Consider the following 27,961-nt stretch of genomic DNA (forward strand, 5'->3'; position numbering starts at 1 on the left):
CAACATCGTACGCCTGGCAGGTGGTACTGCGATCAGGCGGGGGGAGTGTAGGCGCCCTCTCAGCCCGACAAACTGATGACTGAGGAGAGTCAGAGCTAACCCAATGACTGCATCCGGGTTGTTGAACTTTACTTCGTACGTCTGGCATAGGTCTGGACTTTACGTTTAAGAGGTCTTGAGACCTGAGACCAGCGTTACTCTGCTTTTATTTTCTCCTCTAAATCTCTTCTGCAGACGAGCAAAATAAGGGCTCAATCGTCTGCGGGTGGGAGTGACAGTCTCGGTAAGACACGCCCACAACCACCGAGGATACTTCTGTGCGCCGATCAAGGCCTGCCGAACCCTTTTGCCCTTCGACATTGCTTCTCCCCTGGGCTTGGGAGCTTGCAAGAGGTCCCGGACTGGGAGGACGACTGGCGCGCACAAAAGTACCCTCACGCATAACACTGACATACTTTGCGCTAATCACTTATCACTTTGATTTCTGTTTGCACTTATTTCACTGAACTCGAAACTTTAAGTGGTTTGTACCTGAAACACGCAATTCTATCCTTCTCAAAAGTTAGTAATTGCGAAAACAGAAATACAATGTAACAGAAAAATCTAATGAAAGAAAATTCAGTGGCTGGAAAGAGACTAAACACTAGATCACTCTAGAAACGTTTAGTTTCTTCCCCTAAAGAGACTAGGGATAAGAGCAAAACGATAACGACGTTACTCGTACGCCTGGCAGGCTTGAGGGAAACGTTTATCCTCTTTCTCCCTCCGTCTCTATCTCTCTCTCTCTCTCTCTCTCTTGACTTAGAACCTGAGAGAAGAGCCCAATCATATATATCGTTAAAACATATTATTGTTAAAGGAAAAAACTGAAATATTTCCCAAAAAGAAAAGTTCCTTATTAGGATCAAAACCATTAAGTTAAGAAAGAATGAACAAAACGCTAGACACGGTTACTCTTACTGCAATGTGAAACCGTGAACATTCTTTCTCTATCGTAACGATAGAGTGCAAGTTGAAACGTTCTGAACGTCAACAACTGCCGAGACAAACAAAACGTTAGTTCAACTTTGAAAAAGTACGAGACTATCAAAGAAATTCTTTCAAAGACCTTAAAATAGCATAATATGTTAACAGGTAAAACCGAAATGACGGGCTCACGATAATTAACTTCGGTACCAAGAAAAGACCGCCTACTATTAGGAAGGTCGAATATAAACAAATATAAAAATTAATTTTAATAAGTTTATAATAAAAGGAAGTTAAGAAAGAGAGTCTATACTCTCTTAGACACCAACACTTCCGTCTAAGGGAAGGGTCGGCCATTGAAAGGTGAACGAGAGTTCATACTCTCTTCGTCACCAAAATTAATCAAATTAATTCCAAAAGCTAACTAATCTAAAATAGAAGTTTCCAGTAAAGCGACAGCCGAAATCAAAGAGAAATACTTCACCAAAGTCGTGAAAATACTCCAAGAACATAAGCGTATCCCAGAACGTCTTATCAGAAGCACGACAGAGGAATAATTGAGGAGGTGTCAACAAGAAGTACTTGAGTACCTGGCCACAGGTGGCGCTGGTAAGTACACCCCCTTCTAGTATTGTGATAGCTGGCGTATCCCTCCATAGAATTCTGTCGGGCAACAGAGTTGACAGCTACATGATTATCGGGTAAGTTTAATATTGAAAAACAGAATGTATGTTCTTTGGCACAAGGGTGGCTTTGAAGAATTACCAGTTAATTCAAAGTATAAAAATTGGTGATGCTGATGTTGGGATTGTGCCTGTTGTGAAAAATTTGGGTGTACTGATAGACTGTAATTTGTCAATGAAGGACCAAATTGTGAACACAGTGAAAGTGTGTAACTATCACCTGAGAAACATAGCATTTATTAGAAAATATTTAACAGAGGGCAGTACAAAAATTTTAGTGATGAGTCATGTAATATCAAGGCTTGATTATTGCAATTCTCTGTACTACAAATTGCCCAATACACTACTAAGGAAGCTTCAAAATGTGCAAAACCGGGCGGCTAGACTGATAAAAGGCATTAAATTTCGGGAGAGAATAACTCCTGCACTGATCGATCTACATTGGTTACCTGTTAAGGCTAGAATTGAATTTAAAATTTGCTTGTTGACTCACAAAGCACTTACAAGTGATAAGCCTAAATATCTTCGTGATTGCTTGGACCCCTACCCTGAAGCTACCAGCGCCGCTGTAAGAGTTAGACATGCAGATGACCCACATAGACTATTCGAAATTAGTGTGAATCATGCAATAGGAGGAAGAACGTTCAGTTATGCTGCACCGAGACTCTTTAACGACCTTCCACTCGATGTCAAGAATAGCACAAATGTGGCAGCCTTCAAGAAAAACCTGAAGACTTATCTTTTTAGAAAGTGTTATAATAGTGACCTGAAAACTATTAAGCCTGAATACAAATGCTAGCGAAATAACTGATAACGATACAGAGCAAAATATTAACTGGAAAGGAATTATTTTTTTTCACACACCAAGGCCCGCCTGAACAGACCTTTAGTGTTTGATGGAGGGCGAGAAATAAACCCGTAAAAGTAAAGTAAGCAAGCAACAAACTTAGGCTAGAACATAAGAAAGTGAAGAGCACTGAGAGATGAATAAAAGTCTTGTTGTACATGTGGGCTGTTTGTGTTAATATCTACCCTTGAGATTGTCTAGGTTAAGTGTACATAAAGCCCATATGCTACAGCAGGCCTACCTATTATACCGGGAATAAACTAGACTTCAGAATGATAATCATTTGTTTCGGATGTAGGCCTACTGATACTGGATTTTCTAACATTGTTACCAAATGTTTATGATATAAAAAATCAGAATTATGCCAAAATTTATGAAAAAAAAATTACTATTACTAAAATATTTACGGGTATATATTGGTAGCCACACTATTTTTTCAAGTTTTTGCTAAATGTTAAATGTGTCACATATTAGAGCTCTACAAAAATTTTGTCTTTCTTGTATAAGGGTAAGAATTACCAATTGTATTTTGATTTACATTACTGTATTATTTATTTGAGGAAACTCAAATAATGGTGAAACATGATTGGTTCAGTTTTTTCTTAGTCTTAAGCAATTACTGTACTATAAATTCTAGCTTTACGCCTACTATTTAATACCCATTTAATTTGCCAAATATGGTAGCTATATATATCTAAGATTGAAGTTTGTGTATTTAACACAGGTAAGTGTTTTTATGTTGGTTTTCTCATGTTTTTACATACAGTATCATAAACAATTCTACCTCAATTTTTAGTCGAGTGTAATAATTCCCGCAAAGCAGATTCTCTCCCAAGATAACTAACCTGAACCAGGGTTTTAGGATAGGAGAAAAAAAAAATTATATATATATATATATATATATATATATATATATATATATATATATATATATATATATATATATATAAAATATATATATATAATATATATATAATATATATATATATATATATATATATATATATATATATATATTTCTACCTCATACTTGGGATCGAACGCTAGCCCCTTCTAATGAAAGGCCAGGTCGAAACCAACCATGCCACGAGAGCCCATAAAAGAAACTGGAACCTGACGCTAACAGCTGTCCGAGGATTTACCTGGTGAGACATCAGTCTCTTACCAGCGAGTTTTACCCAATTTCCCGGGCCACCACGTGACACAATTGGTAGTAATTCATTCAAATTACCCCTAATGAGTCAATATGGATAAATATCAACACAACATCGTGTTCAAATAGAAATAAGGTAAATTTTTAGTTTCAGCCAAATTTGGAAAAATGCAATAAAAATATATTTGTTGCATCAGAAATAGTGTGGTTTCAATGAATTTAACGTTTATTTTGACTGCAAACCAACCGATTTAGAGATTTACTATGTATACCCTAGTTCATCCCACCAATTATGGGAGACACCCTTTGGGAACCGGGGTTTTGGGTGGGGGAAGGGGGGGGGGGGAGGGTGTTGGGGCATTGAATGATATTTGCAATAAATGAATAATTAATGTTCCAGCACCCCTCCCCCATACCCCTAACTAGGCCTACCGGGGGGAGGGGGGTAGGGCCCCCCAGCGACCCCCCCTTAAAGCCACAGTAATTTTCAGGGCACCACAGAACCTAACAAACCCACCTAACCTAACCTAGGGGCCCTGTACCCCTACCGGGGGGGGCTTCGCCCCCCCTGCGACCCCCCCTTATGGCCAAAGTAATTTTCAAGGCACCACAGAACCTAACAAACCCACCTAACCTAACCTAGGGGCCCTGTACCCCTACCGGGGGGGGCTTCGCCCCCCCTGCGACCCCCCCTTAAGGCCACAGTAATTTTCAGGGCACCACAGAACCTAACAAACCCACCTAACCTAACCTAGGGGCCCTGTACCCCTACCGGGGGGGGCTTCGCCCCCCCTGCGACCCCCCCTTATGGCCACAGTAATTTTCAAGGCACCACAGAACCTAACAAACCCACCTAACCTAACCTAGGGGCCCTGTACCCCTACCGGGGGGGGCTTCGCCCCCCCTGCGACCCCCCCTTAAGGCCACAGTAATTTTCAGGGCACCACAAAACCTAACAAACCCACCTAACCTAACCTAGGGGCCCTGTACCCCTACCGGGGGGGGCTTCGCCCCCCCTGCGACCCCCCCTTATGGCCACAGTAATTTTCAAGGCACCACAGAACCTAACAAACCCACCTAACCTAACCTAGGGGCCCCGTACCCCTACCGGGGGGGGCTTCGCCCCCCCTGCGACCCCCCCTTAAGGCCACAGTAATTTTCAGGGCACCACAGAACCTAACAAACCCACCTAACCTAACCTAGGGGCCCTGTACCCCTACCGGGGGGGGCTTCGCCCCCCCTGCGACCCCCCCTTTAACCAGGGGTAAATTTGAATATATATATTTTGTTAAATCACTTCTTACCTTAAACGGAAGATGACGATGAAGATGTGGAAGGTTGTGGTTGACCCTCCTTTACAGATTTGGTACAATACCACACATGTCTATCCTCACGAAAATGTAAAGCCGAATCACATTTACCACACTGGACACTTAAAGGTAATACGGAATGCTCCCTTAGAAAACGATTCACTACTTCGGGAGTTCCATTATAATTCCCATGAAATCGGCCGATCACATCAAAATAGGAATAACGACATATTTTACACAACCGTACCGGAGGATCCATGACAGTAAAATGACGTGTGATAAAAATATAGAAACAAGAACTTTTGAAAACCGAAAACAAACGACAATCACGGGTTTCTCCCATAATGAAATAGGGAAACAAACAAAACACTATCGTTTACAATGTTATATTGCACGAAAAACAGATCCTTGAAACAAGACTGAGAGACCAATGAATCGTCCAATAATAACCCTTGAAAAGAACCCAGTAGTATTTTGATTGGAGGAGCGACATTAGTGGGAGGAGCAAATGCGCATTCAAGCAAATGTTGTCACATTGCGCAATGGGGAGGAGCCAAGTAAGATGAAAACAGACATACAAACGAACAAGAGCTACCTTGCGTGCCCATGGAAAGATAAACACTAAACTTAGAAAAAGTCAAGACCTTCAATTCCTGAAATATTTTTTTTCTCTGTAAGTATGCATTAGCGACAATAATGTATTGAGAAGAAGTGTTTTGTTATCACGTGCTTTACTAGGAAAATATATTAATATAATACATTTCCCAATTTGGTTGAATCCAAAACTTTACCAGATATAAATTTCTACCTCATACTTGGGATCGAACGCTAGCCCCTTCTAATGAAAGGCCAGGTCGAAACCAACCATGCCACGAGAGCCCATAAAAGAAACTGGAACCCGACGCTAACAGCTGTCCGAGGGGCTAGCGTTCGATCCCAAGTATGAGGTAGAAATTTATTTCTATTTGAACACGATGTTGTGTTGATATTTATCCATATATATATATATATATATATATATGTATATATATATATATATATATATATATATATATGTATATATATATATATATATATATATATATATATATATATATATATATATACACAGTACTCTGATGCAATGCATTCTGTGAATTATCACAATGGTACATCAGGAACAACTGATTCTGATTGAGGCGACGGTAATAGGCCTAACTCAAGAAGCTATGATTTATTCAAGGTTTTTAGGTTCAATTGTACGATGGTGCAATATTAATTAGGACATTGAAACTCGGGTAATAACTACACCAAACCCATACATCACCACTTTTAGATAAAAATAAGGTAAACTTTCCTTGCACCACCCATCACCTGTTCCAATTAGTATTTTACTTGGGTAAAACAGTCTTCCGGTAGTCCGTTGTTGTTTATCTTGGAATTGGTTATCTATCTCTTTTGAACTACTGTATGTCTGCTGGCTATAATGATCAGGCACTACAGGGTAAAACCCACTATGGATATGCAGACAAAACTAAATGAAATAATGGTAGCAATCCCGATCCAACAAAATCACCAATCGGTTGGGTAATGACTTCTAGGTAAATTATTTCTCTAATGTGTACCCTAGGAATGGGAATTGTAATATCGTGGTGATATAACGTGTGTTGAAGAGCGTCAGGGTTACCTTAGCAGCAGAGAAAGTAACAATTAACAATGACAAGGAGAAATTGAGATTTGGATTTGCAAATTTTGCAATGGGAATGGATGTTAAAGAGCTCACTAGCTCAGTTCAGTCCAGTTCAGTTGTTGGGCGGAGGGATTCGCCTTTCCATCGGCACCTCCTTGGGTTTCTTCTTTATTCGAATTCTTTTATTTTCTTCTCTCTTTTTTCCACATCTGATAAATATATTTTTTCTTTCTCTGTTTCTTCTTTCTTAAACAGCACGTTTCCTTTTATCTTCTCATTTTCTTCTTCTTACGGCAGCTGTAATTCCATTATTTTCTTTCTCTCGTCGCTGATGTCTGGACAGTCAAGAATGAAATGGGCCAAGAGGTCTTCAGTAACTGCCCCACATAGCTTACATTTTACCCTCCCTCCTAATTCATGTCTTTTCCTATCATTTAATCTTAAACAGTAGGCCCTAGCTCTATACATAATAACAGTATCAGGTTTGTTGTCATAAAACATTTCTTCTCCTATTTGACCTTTTTCTTGGTTGTATATTTCTAAACAATTGTTCTCTTTTATCTCATCCCTCCACTTTTTGACCAGCTAATAAGGCGTCTCTTCAGTCGTGTATTGTTGAGTTGTAGCCTCTGTAACGTGACTTTGGCTTTTATTTCTTTATTCAGACTAAGACATTACAGTGTTTTAACTTTTTCTTAGTTTAGAGTTCGTTTAGTATTTGTTTTCTGGCTTTCTACACCTTGTGAATCATATTCATATATTTGAATATGCATTCCTCAATGTCTATTTAAGAGCAGTAGTAGGCTTTTTATTATGCCCTCTTTCTCTTCAAGGTTTGGTTTCATTAGTAAGTTGTATTAATTGTTTTGGCATTTCTTTTGTTACTTAGCCCGTTAGGCCTGCAAAATGATTGGAAGAGGTAAGAAATTGTAGACAACAAGAATCCAAGTTATAGATAGAGAGTATTATATAAAAATATAAGAAAAATATGCAGTTATGACAAAGTTGGTTTTAAAATGATTATGACAGGTGTCACATTTGGGAACTATACACCAAAAGAATCTGTCGTAATTATGAAGACAAGAAAATTACAGGAGCGAAGACAGAGAAAGTATGTTAACACGTGTAGTTCAAAAGTGAATATAGTATAAATCAATATATATATATATATATATATATATATATATATATATATATATATATATATGTGTGTGTGTGTGTGTGTGTGTGTGTGTGTGTGTGTGTGTGTGTGTGTGTGTGTGTTTGTGTCTTTGGTGCATGAAGTAACTAATAGGGAGATTTCTGCAGATCATATTGCCTTAAAATACACTCATATATAGTAGCACTCGCAATTCTAGTGTTCCTTATATTTACTTCCACCTGGTCCACCAAATTTGAGTTCCAAAATATTAATCACTGTGCCGTGACTATAGATGATATTTACATAGGTATTTGATGCAATCATTTGACATAGTGTATAACAGCGTTGTATACTGAGTCTCTCCGTGGTTTATACATGACCCATCTATTTTAACGTTCTTACTGATCTTAAGATATCTTATATTCTTCATTGATTACTTTTCATAGTGTATATATTTCCTTATTTACTTTCCTCGCTGGGCTATTTTTTCCCTGGTGGAGCCCTTGGGCTTATAGCATCCTTCTGTTCCAATTGGGGTTGTAGATAATAATCATCATTATTATCTGCTACGCTTATTGACGCAAAGGGCTTCGGTTAGGTTTCGTCATTCGTCTCTATCCAGCTTTTAAATCAATACATCTCTATCCATCATCTCCTACGTCACGTTTCATAGTCCTCAGCCATGTAGACCTGGGTCTTCCAACTCTTAAAATCCCTCGTATAGCCCCGTTAAAAGTTTGGTTAACTAATTTCTCTTGGGGAGTGCGAAGAGTATGCCGAAAACCATCCCATCTACCCAATACCATAATCTCATGCACATATGGCACTCGAAAAAAATAGTTTCATTGCTAATCCTGTCCTGTCATCCAACTCCTAATTTCCTTCTGAGGGCTTAGTTTTCACATTTACAAAATCTGTTATAACTTAGATATTGTTTCACTATCATGCCACAATCCATGTTCACATAGTAACACCAGTGAGGCAGTGGCCAATGTTTTGTTGGTCTGTGGTAACACAGATCACACTAAACTGATATTTAGCTTGATTTTTATAGGTAATTTACCGGTAAGTCGATTTGATTTCCAAATTTTACTTAACCTAGACGTTGTCTGATTTGCCCTTTTTTTTTTTTTCAATCTTTCATTAGATTCCTGCATTAGAGATCATAGCTCATAAATACTTAAATGATTCCACCTCATTAATCCTTTTTTAATAATAATAATAATAATAATAATAATAATAATAATAATAATAATAATAATAACAATAATAATGATGGTAATCAACCGGAAATTATGATTACTATCTCCCGTACGAACCAAGAAAGGTTTTGTTTTCCTGCATCATCGATAAGGCTAATCTGCTCCACATCTTGATCAAGTGTGGAATGTGGAATCCGAGTGTTAAAAAATTCCACACTTTGTATAGAGATGACGTATGTCGATTAAAATGTAATAAAAAATAATAGATAATTAATATGAGTGTTTTATTAATTATTTTCCCCGTGATATCTATATAAAAGTTACAATAATTGTAGTCTATGGAAGTGTGGATGCTATGGGACTAGGGGTAGGAGGCTCAGTGGAGTTCAACACTTGATGTTGCAACTTGCAGACGCAATGAAACTGATTCTTGAATCAGTGTTGAGGGAATCAATTGCAATTGCCGCACAACAGTTGCCTTTTGATGAATTGATTCGTCAGCTCAAGAAAAATCCTCCACAGTTCAATATAGTGTAACTGACAAACGTTATCAAGTGAGTAGAGACTCGAGGTGAAACTGCGATTAATCAGCGACACCGCTGAGCGTGGAGTGGCCTTGTGTGGAGAATCCGTCAGGCCTGGGCTCATGTCCAATGGATCAGTAACCATTTTAGCATTAGTGTCTGATGTCTAATGGACCAGTTTCAAACTCTTAGTGGATAACATACTGGACTTCTAGTGATGTATATTAATTAGCCAGTTTCAAAAGAATTTAACATGCAGTGTTGCAATCTGTCACATGTAAGGACCAAGAAGCCTTGATCGAGGAGAAAATAAAATAGGCCTATCATGGAATGAGGTCCTGAAGGTATTGGAAAGTAAGTGATTTCATAAATGAAAAAGATATGGTTCGGCTTTTTAGGATAGTTATGATTATTTGACTAAATGAAGAATACTTGATGGATTTTAAATATCAGCAATTGATTATCTGATAATACTTATTTAAGTGGCTTTTGACGAATTTTACATTTCCAACCCTAGAGTTGGTTGTTCATTCGACCCAAAATTCAAATTAGTACACCAATATTACTTCCTGGTTATCTTAAGTATTTCATGTTGTGAAGGACCCTGTGCCAGAGAATCCTAGATTAGGTTAGGTGAATTTCGTTAGCTTTTACAGTGCATATTGGCAATACATTTAGTCTTTGGTATCATTTCTTGAAGGTCTTACTTATGTCATTATTATTGAAAGTCATATATATATATATATATATATATATATATATATATATTTTAGTCGATGTTTTTCCTTCCAAAAACCCCGGGTTCCCACTGGGGGTTCCGCCATTATCGACGGATATAGATGTATATAAATTTCAATAAGTATTTATTTGCTGTGAAAATAAGCGTAATTTTCGAAGGATACGAGCGTTTTCTAAAGGAAAAAGCTGTTTTTTAGTAGGAAAGTTTTCCCTGTTCGTAACTATAATCAAACCATTCTTGTAACTTGAGGACTAAAACCTAGGATGCATCATTGCATATACGCATGAATTAGGGCTCACAGTGTTCAGGTGAATCGGAGCATGTTGTGTATATGTTGCTTACACATGCCATATCAGGTTAGGATTTGCTAACCATTGTTTGTTACCCATAGGTGGGTAGTACTGTCATTGCACCTCACGCTGTGCACTAGGCATTCATGGTCGTTGCAGGATACCGGTAATTTTTTATTGTATTACAGGGTGAAATTTCGAACAGAAAATATATGTTATCCTATAGTAAATAACGTGAATTAACCGAATTTGATGTTCATTTCAATCGGAAACAAACAGATCAACCTATTGAGTTGCACGGTGTCACTTCTCTTACGAATATACTGCGAACGATAACATTAGCAACGTTACCAATAATACAGTGTTACCAACGTTGACGTATGGTACACAGAGTTACCAACGGCACGCTGACATTACTAACGATAGTAATGATAGATATTTCCATACGTATTTTAAATAATACTCAATATATAAAAAGTACAAAAAGGGCACAGAACCTAACAAACCCACCTAACCTAGCCTAGTAGTATGACAGGTCACAAAATAACATTTGATCTACATCGGACGTTGGCAGCACTGGTTACTGTATTTTTTCATGACACAATCTTTGCAACGGCGCCTCTAAAGTTTATCCAGATATACTGTTTTGTATTTTCCTCCGGTTATAATAATTTCAAGAAGGTAATGTATAGAGAAGAAAAGGCTTGTTTTATGTTTATATATCGATTCCCCAGTATGTTCTCCCCACCCAAAACCCCGAGTTCCCACTGGGGGTCCCCCATTATCGGAGGATATAGATGTATATATATTTCTGAAACTATTCATTTGGGACGGGAACGAGTGTCATTTTCGAAGAGAGCGTATTTTTTTCTATAAGAAAAAGTAGTTGTTATCCTAGGTTACATTGCCCTGTAATACACTACAATGAAACCAGGATACCTTTGAACACTAGCTGTACATGCTTTATATCCTTCTACTTGATCTATGTTCTTACTACTTTCCAGCCATCGTATTTTTACTTCATCATGTAACTATACGGTAAAGTTTTACCTGAAAAGCATTTTGATACTGAATAGCCTCATAGGCCCCAGTACCGGTCTGTATAGCCAAAATTCATAAATACAGTTCTTTATTAGTTTAGATAAATAAATGTTAAATGTTACATTAAGATGTGTTTGAAGTAGATTTTTGTGTGTGTGTGTGTGTATTTACATGTCTTTCCTATGATTTTGTGCTGATTTTTTTTAATACTGGAGATCCATAGGCCAAACTAGATGGGTTGTGGGAGAGGTTACATGGAGGAATAGAATACAGGGAAGTTGCAGGCAAAAAAAATGTACAGTGATATTTATTGATAGGAAAGTTTCTGTATATGAAAAATTCATGATATGAAACAAGATACGAAGGTTTTTTCGCCTCATGTTACAAAAACCCTTCATGAAACGAAACAAGATAGAGCAGATTCTCCCGGTTGCCGACAATAATTCTAAAATTTACACGCCGCCAAACTAAACTGGCCAACATCATTCCACTCTTCCATTGGTTATCTCCCTACTCCGATGCTAATTACTACCGTAAGATCCTGCTCTCCTATTGGTTAGCATCTATCCCATCATGGATCTACGTATCGGAGTTCCTCGACCATTTCGTTTCCATAGCACTATCATTCAGATTGAATTCTTGTTGGTGATTTCGCTTTCGTGCTTTTAGTTTGTACGGTATCATGTTGCATCATTCAACTTTTATGTTATTAGCCAGGGGTCCCAAGAATGTTGCTGATGTTTAGGGAAAGGAGAAAAGGATGCTTTCTCTGGAGACGAAGCAGCAGATAATTAAGAAGTATGATGCTGGTATGCAGTTGGGTGTGATTGTTAAGGAATATGGACGAAATCTGTCAGTGATAGACACTACTGTATCTTTAAGCAGAAGGAAGCCATCAAAGCAGCAACACCTTTTAAGGGCATGACTGTTTTTTCAAGCAAGAGGAGCCACGTCCATCATGAGATGGAGAGACTGCTTCTCCTTTGGATTAAAGACAAGAAAATCACTAGACACACAATCACTGAGACGACAATCTGGCAGAAGGCTAGCATCATTTACGGTGATCTTGTGCATGCTTAGGCTGGAGGCGATGCAGGAGAAGGGACATCGAAACAGGCACCCCTAGAGTTCAAGGCTTCATGGAGGTGGTTTGAAAAATTCGAGAGACTGTCTGGTATTCATTCTGTTGTGTGACAAGGGGAGTCTGCCAGCTCAAACACGAACGTGGCCAAGGTCTTTGTTAAGACTTTCAACGAGTTGACTATCAAGGAAGGCTACTGTCAACTACGACAAAACCAGGCTTTTTTTGAAGAAAATGCTTCATTGGATGTACATCATGGTGGAAGAGAAGAAGCTACTTGGGCATAAGCCTATTAATGACAAGCTTGCTGTTGCACTGTGTGCAAATGCCAGTGGGGATTGTAAGGTCGAGCCCCCACTGGGGTATTATTTGGAGACTCCTCAAGACTTCAAGGCCAACAAAGTGATAAAGGAGAATCTTCCGGTCATGTGGAGAGCTAATGCCATAGCCTGGGTAATGAGACTCTTGTTTGTGAAGTGGGTAAATTTCTGTTTCTGTCCGAAAGTTAGAAAACATTTGGAAGAGAAGCGCCTCCCTCTGAAATGTCTGCTGGTGATGGACAATGTCCCTGCTCACCCTCCTGGCCTCTAGGAAGATATCTTTCTGGAGTATTTCTTCATTAAGGCTCTCTATCTTCCGCCTAACACCACCCCTCTCCTCCAGCCAATAGACCAGCAAGTGATTTCGAACTTCAAGACGCTCTATACAAAACTTCTCTTCAGAATATATTCCAAAATCACTGACAGCACAAACATCACCCTGCGTGAATTTTGGAAGGAACCTTTCAACATTGTCATATGCCTCTGACTCATCGATCAAGCTTGGCAAGTTTCGAGGCACACGAATTCTTCTTGGAAGAAGCTGTGTCCTGATACCGTCTCCACTTGAAACTTCGAGTGATTCAACATAGGCCTAGCTGAAGCCGAAGCTGATAAAGTTGACGATCCTGAACCTGTTCTGCAACGTGAGGTTGGGGGGATCGTTAAACTCGGGAGGTCCATGGGGGTGGTCGTTGATGGGGATGATGATAATGAGCTCCAGGACCATCAAGAGGAGCTTTCGAGGGACGACCTGAAGGAGTTGGAGACCATGTAAGTGAACATCGTTCAAGAACATTTCTCTGATGGCGAAGAGGAGGAGGACTCTATGATAATGGCAGAAATTTAAGAAGTCTCTAGCCTTTTATCATAAAATTCATAGCTTTTGTAGAAAAGACACACCCCAAAAAGGTTTACACAGGTCGTATTCTTGCACAGTATAGGCCCCTAATGATGTTTGCTTGACTCATTTCGGGAACATTTTAAAAAGCAGGCAGAAACAAGCTTCTTTGGGTAGTTATTTTTAAATAAGGCGATAAGTAGGCCAAGAGGGATCCGAAAAAACAGAAATGTAGACGTGATGAAGAAATTTAGAAGGTACTAAATGTAAAGTAACTGAAAAAATTAGAAAATGGCAAAAGAAAAAGAAATTTAATTTCAAGTTTTTCATAAAGTTGAGTGCTAATGTTTTCTGCCATTTGTTAATGTGTTTCGTAAAGTTAATTGCTCATGTTTTCTGCCACTTGTTAATGTTTTCTGCCGTTTGTCATCCTCCTCTGCCACCACTTTTGCTTTCGGACATCGCCGCACTTGAAAAGTAAGGTTCCACAGTTTCGTTATTTTCCATTTGAAATTGCATTTTATTCTAATTGTTAATTTATTTACCGGTACAGTATTATCGGTTAGGTTAGGTATTGAATGATTCCAATATACAGTATTTGGTTGTATTTCATTATGGTTAGTACAGTATACCTTTATTATGAAATATAATGTGAATTTTTTTTGTTTTTTGTAGGCCTTTGAACGAATTAGGTGATTTACATGTAGGACATGACTCATCATACGAAAAAATCATGATATGAAAGCCACTCCGGAATTAATTAATTTCGTATGTAGAGGTATTACTACAATATTAGACAATTTTTGTATTGACATACTGTAGTAACTTCACTTTCACAGATTCGTTTTTCGCAAATTCACTTTACGCACAGTTTTTCTGGCGAGTCATGGCCCCGAATTTTACGGCGAGCCTCAAAATGTGCTATTTCGTAGAAAATAATGTTTTAAAGATTCATTTTTTTTACTGTATTAACAATAAACTAATACTTTTCTACTTTAACAAGTTAAAAAACAATAAATATACAGTATAATAAAAACTAGAGTAAAACACTGTAAAATATCACAAACAAAGAAAGTATGCTTGAACAAGAGCATGATGGAAGATATCCTTGGCTTGCATCTGCTGATGCTGCACTGAAACTGTATACAGTATTGGCTGTGGTGCTTACGCTAGATCGGACACCACATGCTGTAGACTGACAAATGAGAGCTGGCCAATCAGGGCATGGAATCTGTGTCCCAGCTGCTTATTGGCCCACTGAGCACAGCATTGCCCAAGTGAGTGATAATAGTCCCGGCAGCATCTTCCCTTGTCCGTTCTACTTTGCGTTTTTTCGAGTTGTACGTCTATAAATGTTACTTTGTACTTGTGCATTTTGTGATATTTTTGTTAAAGTCTTTACATATTCAACTACCATAGATCTCGGATTCTAACTCATTTTCTTCCCGGACCTATGTTTTTATTAAGTTTGGGCTCATTCTTTCATGGAATCTTGAAATTGGCTTATTTGCGGTCTTTTTCTTTTTAAGGGTCTCTTGTCAAATGGTATTCTTACATAAGGCCATTTTTTTAGATTTATTCAGTGAATTACAGTTGATATAGTGAATTCTCTGAATTTATGTTCTGACCTCATTTTCCATTCAAAACTCAAGGAAATATGTTAAAAATCCTTTTTATCTTTAATCAATGACAACATATTTTTAAAAGATGCTCAGTCAAACTGGTAAACTCTGAGATAAACCTAACCTAACATTACAGTACTTAGAAATAGTTACATACCTGTTAGAGCGTTGACTGTGGAACAAGTGACTAACAATAAAGTCAACCACTTCATGATTCCTGGTCTATACAAACGCATTTCTTCTGCATAAGTTCAGCTGGTCAAGCACATTATTTTTTATCTGAAAATGAAGATATATGGTAAACAATCTACTTTTTAGTAGTATAGTCAGCAAGTTATACTGAAAATAGCAAAAAGCCAGGGATGTTAATGGGCTGGTACAGTAATCAAGACTGATCCATCAATTCATGGGACTATATGTTAGTATTCAAAGAGGGTAAAATTTTAAATATTTTAGACTTCAGAATTTCCTAAATAATTATCAAGTATACTCTTTAATTTCCTAAATAATTATCAAGTATACTCTTTAGCTCTGGTAAGCAGCTCTTCGAGGAGAAGGAAACTAAAAAATCAAACCATCGTTCTCTAGTCTTGGGTAGTGCCATAGCCTCGGTACCATGGTCTTCCACTGTATTGGGTTAGAGTTCTCTTGCTTGAAGGTACACTCGGGCACACTATTCTATCTAATTTCTCTTCCTTTTGTTTTGTTAAAGTTTTTATAGTTTATATAGAAAATATTTATTTTAATAGCAATGTTCTTGAATAATTTTCTTTTTTCTTTTTTCCTTTCCTCACTAGTCTATTTTCCCTGTATGGGCCCCTGTGCTTATAGAATCCTGCTTTTCCAACCAGGGTTGTAGCTTAGCAAGTAATAAACACAAAAAAAGGTATCAGACAGACTATCAGTTGTAACCCATTACGTTTTACAATGATCACAGGTGGTAATTTCATATGTTAATAATAGGAAATGTTTACAGTTACTAGAATTTTGTCTTTTCATAGCAAGAACAAGTGCAGCACATTTTATGTTAAAAATACTGATCATATAAATGTTCACTTTTTTATGAATCATTCATGTTTAGGAAAATGCTTTAAAAATTTTTGAGAAGTACATATTTTTTATGCCTAGTACTAATGGAGCTTTAGTGTTCAGGGCTAAGTAGGGGTAAAGATATAGCCTACAATCAGCTGTTTTGAAGTTCATATTAATTTTTATTTATTAATTATTCCAACAAAAGGAAAAAAACTAAGGATAATAATATGCAAAACTGAAGATTTCTTTGTGGAAATTGAATACTTGTTTAGCAAACAACGTACTGTAGGGTCACGCGTTTACAATAAAAGAAACCAAAATAGTGTGTAATTTTAAATTCTTAATGTGTTTTGATGTTTAAATATTCTATAAATATTTTATTACACATCTTTGAAATATTTAGTCATATATTGAATCTGATAATAAACGCATGGTTGTTTTTTGATAATTAATAAACACAGGAACAGGAGTAATATTAAAATGCTATTGCCATGAATGCATTAGTGTAATGTTTAAAGGGACATTAACAATTTCAGAGTGACATAAAAAAAACACAATTTGTATAAGATTATAAATGGGATTATGTTAATTGCTGTTAAAACATAAAGAATAAAACACGGAAAACATTACAACAGTTTTGTTTTCTAATATACAAAATCTGGCACATATAAGGCAGAATTTCTATACATATTCTAATTGGATGTCAGGCGTCTCAATAATTACTCTCTTAAAAAAATCTAAAGTTAATATTACCCGTGAAGAATGGATTAGAATGGTTACTTCGCAATGCTATAAACTTCAAAAGATGAATTCATTCTCATTTGACACTTTTAAAACTATTTAAATCAAAAATTAATAGTGTTGGCTTACATGAAATTTTCTGAAGCACAAACGTAATGTTATATAATCAATTACTTTGGTTTTAAAAGCTTACACTATTCATCTTTCTTTGTACATATAATTGACTAAATTGACAAGACATGTCAGCACATAAAGGCCAAGAGTTAAACTTTGTATTAAATATCAATCATACTTTAATTACTCCCCCCCCCCCCCCTTTGTCCAATTCATGATGCTTTTATCGTACCTCGTTTTTTAAGTCCCTTACGATTACTTTCACTTCGCTCTTAGAAAACGTAAATATCTAAATTACATTGATAGATATCCTTTCAATCTCTCTTCACCAGCTAAAACTGATATTTATGTACACATGTTCGTTTATTCCAAATCGTAAGAAAAACCCTTTTGATGTTGTAGCATTCATAGATAAACGTTTCATCAACTTCTATAACTGGATTTAATGCAACTCTTGTTATGTTATTTGAAGAGGTCATGATATTGTTATCTTCCACACGAAAGGCGTATACAACTGATGAATTAGTAAATATAGATAATAATCAGGGTTAATTCTCACACCAATATTTATCAATGTTGTTGGTGACTAAGCAACCAAATACACTGATCATAGGTATGATGTGATTTACGCCTGACATTTGTCGGTGAAGCCAGCAAATTAGTGTCCAGCACGACATGGCCATCGAATGTTGGATCCTCAAAAAAGAGAAAAGTGATTTCTATAGGTTGCTTTAACGGACACGCTCTTCCATTTAACCTTCTATCACTATTTACGTGTTGGAACGCTTTCTTTACGAAAGGCTATTGATGTCTTTGTTCTTTATTGAATTTTTATTTTTTTTTTATTTTTGTCTAGTATCCTTGCTGGTTTATCATTGGTTAACATGGTTTTTATTGTTGTAAATTATGGTTACTGACATCTACGTGTCACTGGGGCCCTTATCACCTTCTTCGTTTCTTTGAAGGTTAGGCTAACTATTTTAACCCCCTGAATTCTGCACCACTCTTCCTCAACTTCAAGTTCCGAAGCGTGATCTTTTCAGCAGTGATAGTTTGTCATGATCTTTCTTCGAGGGAGTAAAGACAGTACTAAATATTCCTCTTCATTTGCCTCGGGTATGTCTTATATTAAGTATATTCATTTGCTTCATTCGTATGAGTATCGTCCATCATCCTCTATGAGTGGTCCTTATATTATATTACCGCTATTGATCTTGTCACTGCTCATATTTTAGGGTTAATTACAAGAGATTTATGTAGTACATCCTTCTTGAACCCATTCTTAAAACCTTAGCAATAATTTTATTTTCTATTTTTGTGACTATTCTTGGACTGCATATGTCGATGAGTAAGACATTTTTAATGCTTAAACCTATCAATCAAATTGTTTACTGACACTGTTTGTTATTCCTGTTCATTTAAACGTAAAGAAATAAGTGTTTTTAAGGCCAAAGGTTATAAAAATATTGTTTTCAATTGATTGACCTTCAATGGGCGAATGGAATTCATTACAGAAACTGTTTGAACTATCACATGATGTGGTTCTTTTTTTTTTTTTTTCCATTTCTTGCAGTATCGTTTTGGAGGGAAGAGCTCTTATAAAGCTATTGTAGTCTTATGATTGTTCCTTTTTTATGAAGCATAGCAGCTGGTTTCTATATTTTGTGACTGACTTCGTTTGAATTACACTTGGTAAAGGTCACATGATTGCATTGATTTAATTTTGGTGGACGATGTGGTAACGTCCCTGACATGTGAACGCCAGACTGGGGTTTTGAGTCCCGCTCAAACTCGTTAGTTTCTTTGTTTGCTGCAACCTCACCATCCTTGTGATCTATGGGTGGGGGGGGGGTGTTTGGGGGAGCCTATAGGTCTATCTGCTGAGTCATCAGCAGCCATTGCCTGGCCCTCCTTGGTCCTAGCTTGAGTGGAAAGGGGGCTTGGGTGCTGATCATAGTATATATGGTCAGTGTCTAGGGCATTGTCCTGCTTGATAAGGGAATGCCACTGTTACTTGCTTCAGCCAGTCATGAGCGTCCGTTAAACCTTTAAATAACAACATTCAAGTGTAACATTACTGTCACATTCAAGAGCACCGAATAATGCACGCGATAGCGCATATAGAAATCAGGCGCATTCTTAGCTGTTATAAAAAACGTCAAGGAAAAAAAAAATGAATATTTACCGAGCTTCTGTTGAACCATGGAATTCATTATATAAAAGATCCTCGCAATAAGAAACAAAAATTCTCAAATGGAAATACGAGTTATCTTTAATAATGTTTTCCAAATTAGTGCATTGTGATTTTGGGTGGGTTGTATGTTTGCATGTTCTTGTAGATATGTCGACTTTGTTCTATAAGATTTATATACAGACATACACACACACACACACATATATATATATATATATATATATATATATATATATATATATGTATATATATATATATATATATATATATATATATATATATATATATATATATATATATATATATATATATATACTACCGCTAGGGAGTTATGGGGGTCCTTTGACTGGCCAGACAGTACTACATTGGATCCTTCTATCTGGTTACGGTTCACTTTCCCTTTACCTACTCAAACACCGAATAGTCTGGCCTATTCTTTACAGATTCTCTTCTGTCCTCATACACCTGACAACACTGAGATTACTAAACATTTCTTTTTCACCCAAGGGGTTAACTACTGCACTGTAATTGTTCAGTGGCTACTTTCCTCTTGGTAAGGGTTGAAGAGACTCTTTAGCTATGGTAAGCAGCTCTTCTAGGAGAAGGACACTCCAAATTCAAACCATTGTTCTCTAGTCTTGGGTAGTGCCTTAACCTCTGTACCATGGTCTTCCTCTGTTTTGGGATAGTGTTCTCTTGCTTGAGGGTACACTCTGTCACACTATTGTATCTAATTTCTCTTCCTCTTGTTTTGGGAAAGTTTTTATAGTTCATATAGGAAATATTTATTTTAATGTTGTTACTGTTCTTGAAATATTTTATTTTTCCTTGTATCCTTTCTTCAGTGGGCTATTTTCCCTGTTGGGGCCCCTGGGCTTATAGCATCCTTCTTTTCTAACTAGGGTTGTAGCTTAGTAAGTAATAACAGTAATGATGATAATAATAATAATAGTAATAATATACTGTATATATATATATATTTATATATATATATATATATATGTATATATATATATATATATATATATATATATAGTTTATGTTTTTAAATGTGTGTATGTAAGCTTGTAATTACGATGTCATCATCATTATCTTCATCCATAACTAGTTCACTGCAGGACAAATGCCTCAGACAAGTTCTTCCACTCGCTAATGGTTATGGTCTTCCTATGCTTGTTTATACCAAGAAATTTGCTTACCTCATGAATATATCGTCTTCTCTTCCTTCCCCTGCTTCTTTTACAATTCCTAAGGGCCCATTCTGTTATTCTTAATGTCCATCCATTATCTGCAATTCACATTATATGTCCTGCCTATGTTCATTTCGTTTTGTTATCTTTTGTTAGAATATCTTCTACTTTAGTTAGCTCGTATCCATGTTGCTCTTTTTCTATCTCTAGTGTTATTCCCATCATTATTCTTTCTATAGCTCTTTGAATTGTAATTAGCTTATGTTCTAAGGCTTTAGTAATGCTCTAAGTTTCTGATACATAAGTTAATACTGGTAGGACCATCTGATGAAATACTTTCTCTTTAGAGAAAGTGGCCTTTTAGTTTTCATAATTTCATTTATGTTTACGAAAAGCTCTTCATCCCAATCTTATTCTTCTTTTAATTTCGGTGTAATTTCTTGTGGGAAACACTCAATGTATGTACCAAGTACGCATATTCGTTAACACTTTAGAGGTTCGTCCATAATCCTTATTTGTTTTCTCTGCCTTGTCTTTGAACATTAACCTAGTTTTACTTGTATTCATTTTCAGACTTACATTTCTGCTTTCTCTATTCAAATCTTCCTTCATTTTTTGCAATTATTCCCATATGACTCACTAAATAGAACTATGTCATCTGCAAATCATAAGTTCTTAATGTATTTTTTTAATGTTAATTCCTATATTTTCCCGACCAAAATTCTCTGAAACTTCTTCTAGGCACACTGTGAATAATTTTTGAGAGATGGGATCTCCCAGCCTAACTCATTTCTCATTCGGCATTTTCTCACTGTCTTTATGTAGTTTTAGGATTGCTGTATTTCCCGCATTTATATCTTCAAGTGTTCTAATATAAGATTCATCTATTCCTTGTCTTTAAAGGCTTTTCATTTCTGTTGAAGTTCTAACAATCAAAAGTTTTCTCATATATATATATATATATATATATATATATATATATATATATATATATATATATATATATATGTGTGTGTGTGTGTGTGTAATACGTATATTATATATATATATGATTATATATACATATATATATATATATATATATATATATATATATATATATATATATATATATATTTATATATTCATAAAACGTGTATTGAGAATAAGGTTGTAATACATAAAACCTCAAAATAAGGGAATGAATCATGACAATTGTTTCTGTGCCCAAATTAACAGCAATTTGCGATACATAGTAGCTTACTCCCACATGATGGACTACAATCAATTAATCATGAGAGTAAATCAATTGATTAATAATGGGCTGAAGGCTTTTAAGTAACTCTTGCTATTAAACTGAATCAGGTTAATGGAGATTTAGGCAATTGTCGGTCATTAGTCAAATGTATTGAATAAAAACTACCTAACATTTGAGGTGTGGCGACAATGACTCTTCAGTCAACCTTGGCTGCTGTGTTTTGGCATCTAACAAAATTAATTTCTCATTCTGTGGAAATCAGTAATTTTCGGGTTTGCTTTTAATGGTGACTAATTCTTTGTTTTTTTTTTTTTCCGTCAAACTTTATAACCTTTTTCCGGTTATTGTTTTCGTTCTTAGCGAGGCAAGACTTTCCTTCTTGGTTTTAGAGCATTGGGCTAGATAGAGACATTGAGTTGCTACTTCGGGTTACTTTGAATTTATATATTAGATAAAAGGTACGGTGGCATTAACATTAGCCACGACGACGCCAGTGTAAATAAATAGATAGATTGATACAATTGCGAAGTGTCAAGTAGCCAAATTTTCAAGTTTTTAGGACTAGGCTTGTAATTAGAAGAAGGAAGAGACCAACAACAATGTTTTATTCTGCTTCATGTTTTCGACAACATCTAAGCCTTTTGTTTTCATCGTAAGGAAAGCCGTGGCCTTAACTTGGAACGTATTTTTCACATGCCAGTACGCGTCTAACTCCAGACGTGACAATGACCATAGAGGAGCAGTTGCGTTCGTTCAAATTGCCCGCCTTTTACATCCGGTCAGGAGCTTTTGGCACAAGGCAGTAGCCCCTAAAGAGGAGTAGTACACAACGTCATAGCAAGCAGGATAACGGTTATTGTTATCAATATTTGTTTGTTCTGGGAAATGGCCTCTAGTCATGTAACATTACAGCTTATACGGTCTATGTTGACAGGCTGCTGATGATTGTTCTTTTGTTTATCAACAGCTGTTCGATAAAGGATGGAATTCTCTGTTATGGCCCCGTGTAGTAACAGCTATCATTAGCAAGACAAACAAGGTTATATGTTACACCATAATTGTTTGAACCAATATGAGCAATGGAGTGAAAACTAGTAAATAAGAACTTTTATTTTTGTCTGAAGCACCAGAATTTATGGAGGTAAACACATTCATAAAAGGTGCTTGTGGCATTTTTGTAGTTATAGGGCAATATATTGGGTATTTTTTAATGTCATAAACCTAGAAAGGAGTATCATTGGCTCAGTCTGAAGTGATGTTTTATCAAAGGTAAATTTTTCAAATTATTTTTGCGAAATGTGAACAACATGCTCTGTACGATGATTAAAAAGAAATTGATATTTTTTTTCTTTTCTGTGGAACTTCAATTTACTCCTGTAGTAAGTATATATATATATTATATATATATATATATATATATATATATATATATATATATGTATGTATGTATATATATATGTATATATATGTATATATATATATATATATATATATATATATATATATATATATATATATATATATATGTGTGTGTGTGTGTGTGTGTGTGTGTGTGTGTGTGTGGATGAACATTCTAAGTAAAGATTAACTTTAAAAACGAGATGCAGATGGCATTAAAATTAATGTACAGTATAACAGCCAACGTCACCAATTGACAAATAATAAATTATTGATTTGGGGCCGTCTCATAGGTAGGATATCTATGGGGGCGCCGTACAGGATTTGAAGAATGCACATAAAAAATTGCAACTCTTCAGTTTAAGATTGTAATATAACTAGTCAATCATTCTAATTTGATATTAAAGGTTATGTCCTCTTCAGTTTTCCAAGACTCAACCCTTTATTTTTATTCTATTTGAATTACTTCACACTATAAAAACGCTAAGCCACACAAGGGCAAAGCGTTTTCCGTACAACAAGCAGTTGCATAAAGTAAAATCGAGTTAAAATCCCCAACAGTAAATGGCGACTGTTGTATAAAAAGTACGAAAAATACAACCGGATATTTATTGAAGCGTACATCAAGATATCTGCACTGATCATAAAGATTCAGAATGATCCATAGTAAATGGAGTTTGGTACGATGAAGAGGGTAGAATTATCGTGCTTTACTTCACTTGCAACAACCAGGACACAAAGCTTATTGCTTGATTCTATACTATTTTATCAATTGATCGTAAACACTACCTTCTCTATTCTATGACCAACCATTCCCAGGTGTTCCTAAATTCCTAAAACATTCCAAGGCGTTCCTAAAAACAATTTTCGGGATTCCCTTTTTTTCACCGGATAACAAAAACCGTTGGATAGAGCCGTTTTCTTCTTTAATTTAAAGGTAAATGGAATGTTGATAGCGATCTTAATTTAAAAGAAGCGTGCACGTGCCCGCGCATGTGTCCTTAAGAGAAAGTGTTGCCATACAGGATTTACACAAGGGAAGGAAACAGGTGACTAATGAAGAAAATAAATGGAAAGACGCGGTTGAAGTTTTAGTTTCTTTCTTCAAACTATTCTAGATGTTATCCGCATACCCACATACACACACACACACACACACACACACACACACACATATATATATATATATATATATATATATATATATATATATATATATATATATATATATAGAGAGAGAGAGAGAGAGAGAGAGAGAGAGAGAGAGAGAGAGAGAGAGAGAGAGAGAGAGAGAGAGAGAGAGAGAGAGAGAGAGAGGGAGGCCCTTCCACTCTGTTTATGGTTTTTGAATTCCAGCTTATACCCACAAATTTTCTTAACTCATCAATCCATCGTCTTCTCTTCCGTATGCTTCATTCCCAATCTCTAGGGACCCCATTCTGTTATTCTTCGAGTCTATTATCTGTCATTTTCGTTACCTCTCCAGCCCATGTCAATTTGTTTTTATTACATGTTGTTTGAATATCCTCTACTTAAATTTGCTCTCGTATCCATGTTGCCTTTTTGCTGCCTCTTAGTGCTATTCTCATCATTAATCTTTCCGTAGCTCTTTGAGTTGTAACTAACTTATGTTCTAATGGCTTAGTAAGGCTCCAAGTTTCTAATGCACAAGTTAATACCGGTAGGACCATCTGATTGAATACTTTCTTTTTAGAGAAAGTAGCATTTTACCATTAATAATCTCATTTTGTTTACCTAAAGCTCTCCATCCCATGCTTATCTTTCTTTTAATTTCGGTCTGATATCCTGGGGAAACACTTACTGTATGTCCAAACTACGTATATTCATTAACAATATCTAGAGCTTCGTCCATAATCGTTATTTGTTGTCTCTGCATTCTCATTGAATATTATCTTAGTTTTACTAATTAATTTTCAGTCTGACATTTCTGCTTTCTCTATTTTGAAATTTCTCTCATGATTCGCTAAATAGAAGTATGCCCTCTGCAAATCTTAAGTTCTTAAAGTATTCCCCATTATTATTAATTCCTAAATTATTCAATCTATATTCTTTAAAACTTGTTCTAGGCACGCTGTAAATAATTTAGGAGAAATGCGGTCTCCTTGTCAAACTCCTTTTCCTAGTCGGGATTTTCTCACTATCTTTATATAGTTTTAGGATTGCTACACTTCCTGTATAGATATCTTCAAGTGTTCTAACATAAGATTCATCTATTCCTTGTCTTTGAAGGTCTTTAATTACTGCTGAGGTATTGACAGAATCAAAAGCTTTTTCATAGTCTATAAATGCCATACATGGTGGTTTTTCATACTCAGTTGAATTTTCCATTAGCCCTCTTCTAAATCATGCCTGGTTTCTTGGTTGCTGTCTTTCTATTTGTTCTAATATGATCTTTGTAAATATTTATATATTACTCAGAGTGAACTTATTGGGCGATACTTTTCCAGGTCTCATGGGTCTCCATTTTTGTGAATTAGTATAAGGAAAAAGTTTTCCCAAGCTGTAGGTGTAGATCATTCTTGCTGACATTTTGGGTAAAGTTCATAGAGTTTTACTGCTATGGAATCTCCATCTATAATTAAATCAATTGTTAATGCATCTTCTGCCGCTGCTTTTCCTCTTTTCGTGCCTTTTGTTTTCTTTACTTCTACTGTTATTTTTATTTACTTTTACTGTTATTTTTCTTTACTTCTACTGTTATTTTTGGTACCGCCAAGGTGATTGTGCCATTGATTGTGCAAGACGGTTAATTGGGGGTTTATAAAAATGAAAATGATCGGTGAGTTGAATGTAAATGAGAAGTTACGAGGAGGGGGCCCGGCTGGTGAAAAGATAATTGTGGTGTGTTGTACAGTATCCTACATGGACGAGAAGAAGAGCCCAGAAGTTGTGTGGAGTCTGTGTAGTGGGGGAGGTAATTAATTTTGTTTGAGGTAAGATTCTATTAAATCTAGTGGTTAAATCATAAATAATCTCTCTCTCTCTCTCTCTCTCTCTCTCTCTCTCTCTCTCTCTCTCTCTCTCTCTCTCTCTCTCTCTCTCTCACAGACATATACGTATATATATATATATATATATATATATATATATATATATATATATGTGTATATATGGATATATATATATGTATATATATATATATATATATGTGTGTGTATATATGTATATATATATGTATATATATATATATATATATGTATATATATATATATATATATATATATATATATATATATATATAATGTATACAGCACTGTATATAGGCTATGTATATTAACATAAGTGTGTAAGTACTGTAGTTTCACCAGTATCTAGAAGAGGACACGTTTTAAATCAGCCTATCTAGATTCCCCATTTAAATATATTTATTAACTAAAAATTATATTTTTATCAATTTCCTATTAATCCTACATATTTAGAGAAAAATCGAATTTCATTCAGGTTCTAGGAACGCATTAAGGTGAAATCTTCTTCCGTGACAAATAAACATTACACTATCATGAATTGACACCCTTCAAGTTGGATTGAAACCAAGCTAAATGTTGGGGACGTGTATTAAGATTTGACATTAAAAGAACAATAAATTATATACACAAAAATGACTATCATTGACTGTTTGATGCAGGTTATGTGTCGTCTTCGACTATTGCAGTTTCATGATGTGCAATTGTATTATTAAGTATTGCGCTAGTTCCCTCGATGTTTTAGACATAAGGCATATAGCTCTATTTGTAGCAAGCGGTATTTGACAAATATTCATTTTTTTTTTCATTTTAGAGACAGTGGCGTTTTAATTTTCTTAATATCATTTTGTTTACCAAAAGCTCTTCATCCCATGCTTATTCTTTTAATTTCGGTCTCGTGAAAAGGCTATACACTGCTTCCTACTGCGATTTTGCATTAAACCATGCAGTTGTAAAACTCGTGTTCCCAGTTTCAATATTTTATACATTTACTTTGTTTATTTCTTCAAATAATTACACTAAAGACTAGAGTAATTAATTTATTAAAGAAATATATAGATAAACGTTTCAATCACAAGGAAAAAAAAATAAAAATACGATTACTTTTTAGTTTCTTGTCTTCTATGACGTCGTCGTCGGGAAAGGAAAAAAAACATTTGGCTTTAATCATTAATCATTTGATTATCTATTAGATCAAGGTTAGGCATCGGTCCACACACACACACACACACACACACACACACACACACCTGTTATGGCAATCATGTTAACTCATTTCATAATGATCCAGTTTTAACCAGTAAGTATTTGGCATTGATGATTATCATAAGAATTAGTCATTGATATAATTAGGCTTATATATTTATTTTTTTAAGGCTAAACCTTCATAATTTCATTTATAGGCCGCTTATAAGGGATTTATACTATGTAATTGTAGACAGAAGAATAATAACTTTGTAATACTGTAGGCCTACTATGATTTGAAACTAATAAAAATGATCTCTATAACATTATAAGCCTGTCATTATGGATTTATTACTGTAATGTTTTCGTAACAACTGTAGCTTAGTATTTACTTCCGTCACGCTTTCATGTTTGTAAAATTATCCTATGTCATCTTTACGTTTTTGAATGATATAAAAGG

The 27,961-nt window shown here is 35.7% G+C and overlaps 1 protein-coding gene across 1 annotated transcript in view; it reads right to left on the reverse strand.

Annotated features, from left to right (window-relative positions):
* The window catches only part of LOC137632419 (uncharacterized), a 342,058-nt gene extending 335,177 nt beyond the window's left edge, over nt 1-6,881 (reverse strand). Inside the window, 1 exon segment of the mRNA XM_068364351.1 lies at nt 6,626-6,881. The gene's annotated coding sequence lies outside the window, so the exon portion shown is untranslated.
* Between the last annotated feature and the right edge of the window lie 21,080 nt (nt 6,882-27,961).

The sequence above is a fragment of the Palaemon carinicauda genome, chromosome 41 (assembly GCF_036898095.1).
Source record: "Palaemon carinicauda isolate YSFRI2023 chromosome 41, ASM3689809v2, whole genome shotgun sequence".
In the NCBI taxonomy this organism is placed as follows: Eukaryota; Metazoa; Arthropoda; class Malacostraca; order Decapoda; family Palaemonidae; genus Palaemon; species Palaemon carinicauda.